Source organism: Oncorhynchus mykiss, chromosome 15, assembly GCF_057628025.1.
Source record: "Oncorhynchus mykiss isolate SJ-2025 chromosome 15, ASM5762802v1, whole genome shotgun sequence".
NCBI lineage: Eukaryota > Metazoa > Chordata > Actinopteri > Salmoniformes > Salmonidae > Oncorhynchus > Oncorhynchus mykiss.
Genome location: NC_143036.1, coordinates 53,586,032 through 53,596,207, shown reverse-complemented (window position 1 = coordinate 53,596,207; position 10,176 = coordinate 53,586,032). Strand labels below are relative to the sequence as shown.

The following is a 10,176-nucleotide window of genomic DNA, read 5'->3' as shown; positions in this document are numbered from 1 at the left end:
ACTTGCCTGCCTCCCTCTGTTTCCAACTGTCTAAATAAAGTGCAAAATGAAAAAATAATATCAAGTAACCGCTGTCAGTAATTCTCTTTCATGATATCAAATTGTCTCGATAAATGAGTTTTAGTAGGTAATGCATCGGACTTTCAGGACTTCAAATAGCCCCGTTTACTATAAACAATATTCTGTTGAGAATTTTCACACACATCCCTCATTGAGGAAATAGATGACACATTAAAAAACGGAAAATTCACCTGAAGCTCTTACAAAGAATTGCGCTACTTTCGACCAGCGCTCCAAACGGCTCAAACTCCCTCTGTCCTAACAATTGCAACCCTCTTCGAAAAAGACGCCGTGGAGTGAGCGATGTCACACACATTCAACAGTACACGTAGTGTGATGACTTGTCAAAATCTGTGGGTGATTATTTCTGCCCAAGATATGTCAAACCAAGGGTTTGACGTAACAACTTCCTTTTGCACTCCACTCCAATAGACACAAAAGAGGAAACAGGGTTTTGGTTAAATATCTAGGGCCTTTTCACTTGCCCATCCAGGGCTGATATCTAAATCTGAAGTTTCACTCCTAAACTATAAGACTCAATTGACTTCACCTCCAGTCTTCCTACCCACTCCAAACACAGGTAGGCTATTCCATATGAGGGCCAGGTTTCTTACTAATAACCAATAATCACAGATGTATCTAAACAGATATTTCTGATTTAGAAATTGTAGCTAGCAACGTTTTGTAGCAGTAGGCCTGTGTGATTTTCATTTGAATTGAATTTCATGATTTTGGATGATGATGGAATTCTGCCCCTGCAGACTTGTCTGTGTTGCTTGAAGTAGAGGAGGTAGATCAAACCACAGATCTAGGATGCTACCCTTGAGCATAAGGGAGGATGGAGTATCTGATCCTAGACGAGTGGTTGGATACAAATTCTACCTACTCTGGTCCTATCCATCCCGAACTTCTCCTCTAACCACATCCTGCTTAGCAGGAAGTATATCTTATTCAGGATGGATTGCTCTTTACAAACATAGGAAACATTTAAACTGTTGACACTTGTTGGGTATTTTTAAGTGATGGCTCTGATTGGCTATGCAATGTTGGGGAACTAAAACAACCCTATATGCTTTCTTTATTTAACCAGTTAAGAACAAATTCTTATTTACAATGACAGCCTACCGGGGGAAAAGTTCAGGGGCAAACAACAGATTTTTAATCTTGTCATTTAGGGGATTCGATCCAACAACCTTTCAGTTACTGGCGCAATGCTCTAACCACTAGGTTACCTGCTGCCACCATATAAGTCTTTATATGCCCTCATTAAAATGTATGCAGCAATGCTGAGGTTTACTGCCATTTGATTTTCTACAAACAAAGATTGAGAAGTATCAGGAAAGGAAATACAAATGTGAAATACTGCATAGATTTGGAAGTTCACTATTAATTCCTCCTTGCGTATTCATCCTCTCACTGTCAACTGTGTTTATTTTCAGCAAACTTAAAATGTGTAAATATTTGTATGAACATAAGATTCAACAACTGAGACATAAACTGAACAAGTTCCACAGACATGTGACTAACAGAAATGGACAAATGTGTCCCTGAACAAAGGGGGGTGGGGTCAAAATCAAAAGTAACAGTCAGTATCTGGTGTGGCCACCAGCTCCATTAAGTCCTGCAGTGCATCTCCTCCTCATGGACTGCACCAAATTTGCCAGTTCTTGCTGTGAGATGGTACCCCACTCTTCTACCGAGGCACCTACAAGTTCCCGGACATTTCTGGGGGGAATGGCCCTGGACCTCACCCTCCGATCCAACAGGTCCCAGATGTGCTCAATGGGATTGAGATCCGGGCTCTTCTCTTGCCATGGCAGAACACTGACATTCCTGTCTTGCAGAAAATCACACACAGAAGGAGCAGTATGGCTGGTGGCATTGTCATGCTGGAGGGTCATGTCAGGATGAGCCTGCAGGAAGGGTACCAAATGAGGGAGGAGGATATCTTCCCTGTAACGCACAGCATTGAGATTGCCTGCAATGACAACAAGCTCAGTCCGATGATGCTGTGACACACCGCCCCAGACCATGACGGACCCTCCACCTCCAAATCGATCCCGCTCCAGAGTACAGGCCTCGGTGTAACTCTCATTCCTTCGATGATAAACGTGAATCCAACCATCACCCCTGGTGAGACAAAACCGCGACTCGTCAATGAAGAGCACTTTTTGCCAGTCCTGTCTGGACCAGCGACGGTGGGTTTGTGCCCATAGGCGACGTTGTTGCCTGTGATGTCTGGCGGGGACCTGCCTTACAACAGGCCTACAAGCCCTCAGTCCAGCCTCTCTCAGCCTATTGCGGACAGTCTGACCACTGATGGAGGGATTGTGCGTTCCTGGTATAACTCGGGCAGTTGTTGCCACCCTGTACCTGTCCCGCAGGTGTGATGTTCGGATGTACCGATCCTGTGCAGGTGTTGTTACACGTGGTCTGCCACTGCGAGGATGATCAACTGTCTGTCCTGTCTCCCTGTAGCGCTGTCTTAGGCATCTCACAGTCAGTATGGACATTGTAATTTATTGCCCTGGCCACATTTGCAGTCCTCATGCCTCTTTGAAGCATGCCTAAGGCACATTCACGCAGATGAGCAGGGACCCTGGTGTCTTTTGGTGTTTTTCAAAGTTAGTAGAAAGGCCTCTTTAGTGTCCTAAGTTTTCATAACTGTGACCTTAATTGCCTACGGTCTGTAAGCTGTTAGTGTCTTAACCACCGTTCCACAGGTGCATGTTCATTAATTGTTTATGGTTCATTGAATAAGCATGGGAAACAGTGTTTAAACCCTTTACAATGAAGATATGTGAAGTTATTTGGATTTTTACGAATTGTCTTTGAAAGACAGGGTCCTGAAAAAGGGACATTTCTTTTTTTTGCCAAGTTTAGATAGTTGTGTTGCTGCAGCCTTGCAGTTGTTTGTGTTTGTTCTTCTGCCCCGAGAACAGCATGTCTCATGTGCTGTGATTGTTTTTTTTGTTTCAGTGAACTTCTATCTACAGTGTACACAATGACATTGCAAGAAAAGCCTTCCACGCCCCCCTCTTATGGGGATTTCCTCTTTTGTTTGGTCACCAGATATTATTCTCAATATGTTTAGAAAAATCTCTTGGACTTCTGTAATTTGTCACGATCATCATGGGACATTTGATTTTTATCATGTTATATGGGCATCCTGTTTAGACGGGATATGTATTGGGGATATGTATTGGCACACACACTGGTGAGGGGTCGAGGGAAACAGTGTGAGTATTTAAAGGGGCACATGAGTCATTACAGAACGTGTCACTATGACTTAGCGAAAACATTTTAAAAAACAATGTTTAGAGGACAGAGAGGATTGCAGTGCCCACTGCATATGCGTACTGTGCATTATGGGTGGTGTGTCCACAATGTGAAAAGTGTTGGGTGTGCTGTCAGTGTGTTGTAATTTGTGTGGGAGTAGGCTACTGGATGAGTCAAAGTTCATTCATGATTCATGTTATACCTAGGCTATTATAGGATTTCTTAATATAATTCCACCCAGATGGACTTAAACATATAATAGTACTTTTTGTGACTGGGTGTGGAGATTCAACAATGCATTCCTATAGGATGGCAAGAGAGGGGAACCACTAGGAGCATAGGAAATAGACTGCCCTCTTGTGGATCATAAGGGAAAGACAAGTTGAGCACGAAGACAAGTTGAGCATCTTGGACCATCACCATCTTGGTGTTCAGTACTTCAGATATAACACAGATCAGATATTATACTAATGTTAATGATAGTGGACTAAATAACATTGCCTCGTTAAGAAAAGGATGACTTTGGTTTGAGATGACGCTACTCTTCTATCAAGTGCTATGTCTGGTGATGGGAGAGCCCTTCAGACACTCACTTTGCCATAGAGGGGAAAAGAGTGGGCACTTCACTGCTCCACAGAGACTAACCTAAAATGCTGACAGAAGGTTTGAAGCGAGAGAGATAGAGGGATGGAGATAGACAGAAGGGAGAGAGAGAGAGAGAGAGAGAGAGAGAGAGAGAGAGAGAGAGAGAGAGAGAGAAATTGATCAAATAATGTACACATTGTATCATTGTACGGTCTAACAGTTCACTTCCAAGTGGAGACCATGCTAACCTTACCCCAGTGGGGGGTCTCATTGAGTTCAGTGAATGTATATGTTGCCGCCCAGACCTGACCAACCAGAGATGACATAGAGGATGGAGACGAGGAATCTATCTCCCCCCTCTGAGACCACTCCACTGTCTCTTATGCTGGGGCGCGTTTGTCTTTGAAGTAATGATCAGATTGACTTGTGAGGCATTTATTCTGACAGACACAAGTGCATTTTCTCTCTCATGGGCAAGGTAATGCTGTAATCGCTAGGCAGACATGTCTGTCTGTCTGTCTGATAACTGAACACAGGTGGCATAAATTTGTGATGAGATGTTCCTGCCAGTAATGTATTTAACAGTGTCAAGTTCAATCAACAATTGTGATATCTTGATGAAGGACACGAGCTGTCTGCTACCTCAAAACAAATAGCCTGTGTGTCAACATGCCTTTCTCAAACAAGCCCAAAGAGTGATCAGATTGTCAGGCAGCGTCTTGAAACACAAAACGGACCGGTAGGCCTTAATCTAGGCCTAGTCAGTTCATAACTATGACCAATAATCTGAGTTCATTTGCACACATAGAGTGCTTACTGTTGGGCTGTACAGAACAGAATAGCAGTGCTGTGCTTGGAATGGGGCCTGCATCTCTCCAGTGTCCGTAGCCTCATCATTATCCCGGCTCAGTGAATCACATCCTAAGGAGAGAAAGCAGTCTCTCATGGCTGCCTGGTTCACAGCTCCATGGGAGGTGTTGAGGGACAATGATGGAGAATTAGCGGTGAAAAGAGCAAATAAATAGGTGCTTGCTACTTGAAAGCTCCGCCACAAAGCCCCAGCAGCCCACTGAAGACAAGAGAGGGAAGAGAGAAGAAACATGTTTTTTTTCTTCTCTTCATGTCTTGCCTGATGAAAATAAAAGGTTGAGGCTCAAAGGAAGACACAGAGGCAGTGGGGGATAGGAGGTGACGCGAGAGCAGAGAGCCTCACAGAGCGCTGGTGTCTATGGGAAGGGTTTTAATGAGGTGGAGGGTGGAGGAGTGGGTGAAAGGGGGTATTAGGGAGAAGGGGGGGTTTGCTCGTCAGACTGTGACACAGACACTCAGAATATAACATCCTCCTGAGAAAACGATGCACTGACTACCTCTCTCTGGGGCTGAGAAGGATGTGTGTGTGTGTGTGTGTGTGTGTGTGTGTGTGTGTGTGTGTGTGTGTGTGTGTTTGTGTGTGTGTGTGTGTGTGTGTGTGTGTGTGTGTGTGTGTGTGTGTGTGTGTGTGTGTGTGTGTGTGTGCGTGTGTGTGTGTGTGTGTGTGTGTGTGTGTTTGCTTGCGCTATCCTTGTGGGGAGCAGAAGTCCTCACAAGGATAGTAGAACAAGGAAAATGTGGCCTGTCCCCACAAGGAAAAAGGCTATTTTAGGCTTAGGGGTTAGGTTTAGGGTTCCAATTAGTGTTGTAGGTTAGGTTTAGGGTTCCAATTAGTGTTGTAGGTTAGGTTTAGGGTTATAATTAGCGTTGGTTTAGGGTTACAATTAGTGTTAGGGGTTAGGTTTAGAGTTAGAGTTAAGGTTAGGGGTTAGGTTTAGAGTTAGAGTTATGGTTATGTTTAGGGGTTTGGGGTTAAGCTTATGTTAAGGGTTATGTTTAGGGTTAGAGAAAATAGGATTTTGAATGAGAATCAATTGTTTGGTCAACCACAAGGACAGTCAAACAAACATTTGTGTGTGTGTGAGTTCGGCAGAGGAGTGGCAGAGGGACAATGACGACAGCTGTCTGTTTTAAAAGGAGCGAGACAGAATAACATTTGCATGTTGCCCTCGAAAGACCCCGACTAAATAGCCTGGAGGCCCGTTGAATCAGGAAGATGTAACTGGGATCTGATTGACCCATTGATGGAGAATTGAGTGATCATACCATGCTGTGAAAAAACAAGTTGCAGGAGAGAACACAATACGAGGGGATTCAAAGCTTTTAAGCCTCCTGACATGTCATCTTGTGACGCAATCCTTTTCAAACTTGATTTTGTGTGTGACAAAACTGCACATTTTAGAGTGGTCTTTTATTGTCCCGAGCACAAGATACACCTGTGTAATGATCATGCTGTTTAATCAGTTTGTTGATATGCCACACCTGTCAGGTGGATGGATTATCTTGGCAAAGGAGAAATAGTCAATAACAGGGATGTAAACACATTAGTGCACAGCATTTGAGAGAAATAAGCTTTTTGTGTGTATGGAACATTTCTGGGATCTTTTATTTTAGCTCATGAAACATTGGACCTACACTGTGCATGTTGCTTTAATATTTGTGTTCAGTATATATGCTTATATAAATCATTTTAGTGGGCATACGTATATAGTCACATCCGTATTTTTCAATTCAACACTATCCACCCCTAACATAGGTTTCAACTGTTTAGCCGAGTATAGAAAAAGGCAGTCTTTGCTAAACCATTTGACCTCTAAATATGGCTAAGTAGTGTAATGGGTGCAACTGGCAACAAAAGCCTGGTTTAGTGACATTACCTTGCCCACAAGTGCCCATTAGTATATTACCACTCTCCTTGTCTGAGAGGGCAGAATGTCCTCTACCTAATAGAGGGACCTACACACAAACAATTGCTGACACAGACCCAAGTCAAGTGCAGACAAGGCCAATTGTTCAAGATGGGCAGGCTAAAACAGGCATCACCCGTGGAATGCAGATATGTGGACAACATATATTTTCCCCGTCACCCAACTTCATCCAACACATTTGTCCTTTGTCTGAGATAGAATGGGCAATTATCTAGCACCAGTGTTCTGCAATGCTGGCGTCAGAAAAAAGAAGGGGCAATTACATAGTGTTTGCGTTATGCACAGAGAGAGGAATAGGGAGAGAGAGAGGTTAGGGAGGGAGAGAGGGGGAGAGAAAGGGAAGGGGAGAGAGGGTGAGAGAGGCAGCCAGAACCTCGCTAATTACCTCTCCATGTGAAGGGATGAAGAGGAGAAGGGCCATTGCTTAGGGCCGACACACTTCTCCTTCCCTTCCACCTCACTGCCACCTCTCCTTACCTCCCTATTAGAGGCCCCTTCCCTTCTAGTCTGCTCTGTTTATTTCTCAAAGCTGTCTCTGAGCGTGTGGGGCCGTCTCTCCACTAACTGATCTCTAACGGAGAACACATGGGGATGACACACAGACATTCAGACAGGCATGGGCCAGGGCAGCCGATGCTGGCTGAGGGGTCCTCATTTGTGCCACAGGTGATTTACACTGTGGGCAGAAGTTGCCCGACTCCATATCTGCACAAAAGCACAAGGAGGATGAAAAGTGTTAACTTGTATCAGTGGTTGCGGACAATTCTTTGATGCATGTGTAAAATAGACTACTGAGAAAGGCCCCAAATTGACTTATTGAGGTACAATCTCTCTGTGGTACTATACAACATAAAGTAAACCATGGCATTTAATTGTGTTCCACTGTTTAAGGACAGGCCACACTGTGCTGAAGCATGATTTGGATGGATTCACCCCAATATGTCACTTTAGGTCATTTACATTGGTTTATTGGCAGACTTGTTTTCCCAATTTAATTGCCCAGCTTGATTTGGTTTATGTATCAACTGAATGCAGTATGCCGCGGTAATTTCAATGGTTTATACAGAACATGATGCTCCCTATTACTACAGTGACACTCATTATCTCCTATCTAGAAGAGACAAGGACATTACCCAGCATACATGACCCCATTGGTCCCATGTGGGTATTTGGTGGGCAAGGTGGGCAAGGTCTTTCAAAGATAATTTGTAAAAATCCAATTAACTTCACAGATCTTCATTGTGAAGGGTTTAAACACTGTTTCCCATGCTTGTTCAATGAACCATAAACAATTAATGAACTTTCACCTGTGGAATGGTCGTTAAGACACTAACAGCTTACAGACCGTAGGCAATTAAGGTCACAGTTATGAAAACCTAGGACACCAAAGAAGCCTTTCTACTGACTCTGAAAAACACCAAAAGAAAGATGCCCAGGGTCCCTGCTCATCTGTGTGAACGTGCCTTAGACACATTATTCCATTTATGTTAGTCACATGTCTGTGGAACTTGTTCAGTTTATGTCTCAGTTGTTTAATCTTGTTCATACAAATATTTACACATGTTAAGTTTGCTGAAAATAAACGCAGTTGACAGTGAGAGGACGTTTTTTTTTTTGCTGAGTTTATATATATATATATGACAGTAACAACTTTATTGTTCAGATACAATGTAAAGGGCAGCCAATCCAAAAGGGTGGGCTTTATTTCTAGCTGCCCTTGAGGCCAACGAGCAAAGGTGGATTGGCCTAATGTGGGCAGCCTTTGTGAGGCCAATATTTTAGTCCCGCATTGCACCCACATCATGCCAATTTGCTGAGTACTTTTTTTTATAACCCTTATTTTACCAGGTAAGGTGACTGAGAAGACATTTAAAGCAACAACCTGGGGAACAGTTACAGGAATGAGCCATCTGGAAGCTAGGGATGATTTGGTGGCCATCTTGGTAATTGAGCCAGGAAACTGGGGTTAACACCCCTACTCTTACAATAAGTGCCATGCAATCTTCAGGGTACCACAGAGAGTCAGGACACTCATTTAACATCCAATCGGAAAGACAGCACCCTAAATCACTTGGAATATTATTTTAAAATGAGTGGCTCCAACTGGCCCGCCAACACCACTTCCAGAGTTATCTGGTCTCCCATCCAATGACTGACCAGGACCAACCCTGCTTAGCTTCAGAAACATACATGTTCAGGCAGCAGCATACCAACCTGCATGCCGCTGAAGCTAAGCAGGGTTGGTCCTGGTCAGTCCCTAGATGGGAGACCAGATGTTGCTGGAAGTGGTGTTGGCGGACCAGTAGGAGGCACTCATATATATGCAACACATATATATGAGGGCCAATTCCAAGAATAAACTGTTCAACAGGCTGCTGTCATCAGGCAAAAGTTTTCAGAGGAAGTTCCTTTGGAAAATCCTTTAATTTTAATAGGAATCTCATGTGGTTAGAATTAGTGGGCACCTACAGTATCATAGTGTGTTTTATGACGGGTTATGGTGGGAAGTCGTAACATTACTGTCTATGACATCCATCTTAATGATCAGTCAGTCAGACAATAGATTGTTAGCTCAACGAGCCAAACATTACAGTGGCTTAACATTTCGATGGGATCGATATGACAACAGCCAGTGAAAGTGCAGGGCACCAAAGTGCAGGGCACCAAATTCAAAACAACAGAAATCTCATAATTAAAATTCCTCAAAAATACATGTATCTTATACAGTTTTAAAGGTAATCTTGTTGTTAATCCCACTACGGTGTCCGATTTCAAATAGGCTTTACAGCGAAAGCACCACAAACGATAATGTAAGGTCACCACCAACTCACAGAAAAACTCTGCCATTTTCCAGCCAAAGAGAGGAGTCACAAAAAGCACAAATAGAGATAAAATGTATCACTAACCTTTGATGATCGTCATCAGATGACACTCATAGGACTTCATGTTACACAATACATATGTGTTTTGTTTAATAAAGTTCATATTTATATAAAAGAATCTCAGTATACATTGGCGCTATTGCAGAGAGCCACATCATTTTACAGAATTACTTATTATAAATGTCGATAAATACAATTGTTAGACATGGAAATATAGATATACCTCTCCTTAATGCAACCGCTGTGTCAGATTTCCCAAAAAAATAAAAAATAAATAAAATTATCCGCCATGTTGGAGTCAACAGAAATCAGAAATCACATTATAAATATTCCCTTACCTTTGATGATCTTCATCAGAATGCACTCCCAGGAATCATAGTTCCACAATAAATGCTTGATTTGTTCGATAATGTCCATTATTTATGTCCAAGTAGCTACTTTTGTTAACGCGTTTAGTACACAAATCCAAATGCTTGTGCAGGTCCAGCCGAACATCGGACGAAAACTTCAAAAAGTTATATTACAGGTCAAAGAAACTTGTCAAACTATGTATAGAATCAATCTTTAGGATG

The 10,176-nt window shown here is 42.9% G+C and overlaps 1 protein-coding gene across 4 annotated transcripts in view; it reads left to right on the top strand.

The window, feature by feature from the left end:
• Nucleotides 1–507: 507 nt before the first annotated feature.
• The window catches only part of LOC110490235 (transcription factor EC), a 50,213-nt gene continuing 40,544 nt past the window's right edge, over nucleotides 508–10,176 (top strand). For all 4 annotated transcript variants that reach the window (XM_036944529.2, XM_036944528.2, XM_036944527.2 and 1 more), the window contains exon 1: nucleotides 508–640. The gene's annotated coding sequence lies outside the window, so the exon portion shown is untranslated. The remainder of the gene's footprint in view (nucleotides 641–10,176) is intronic.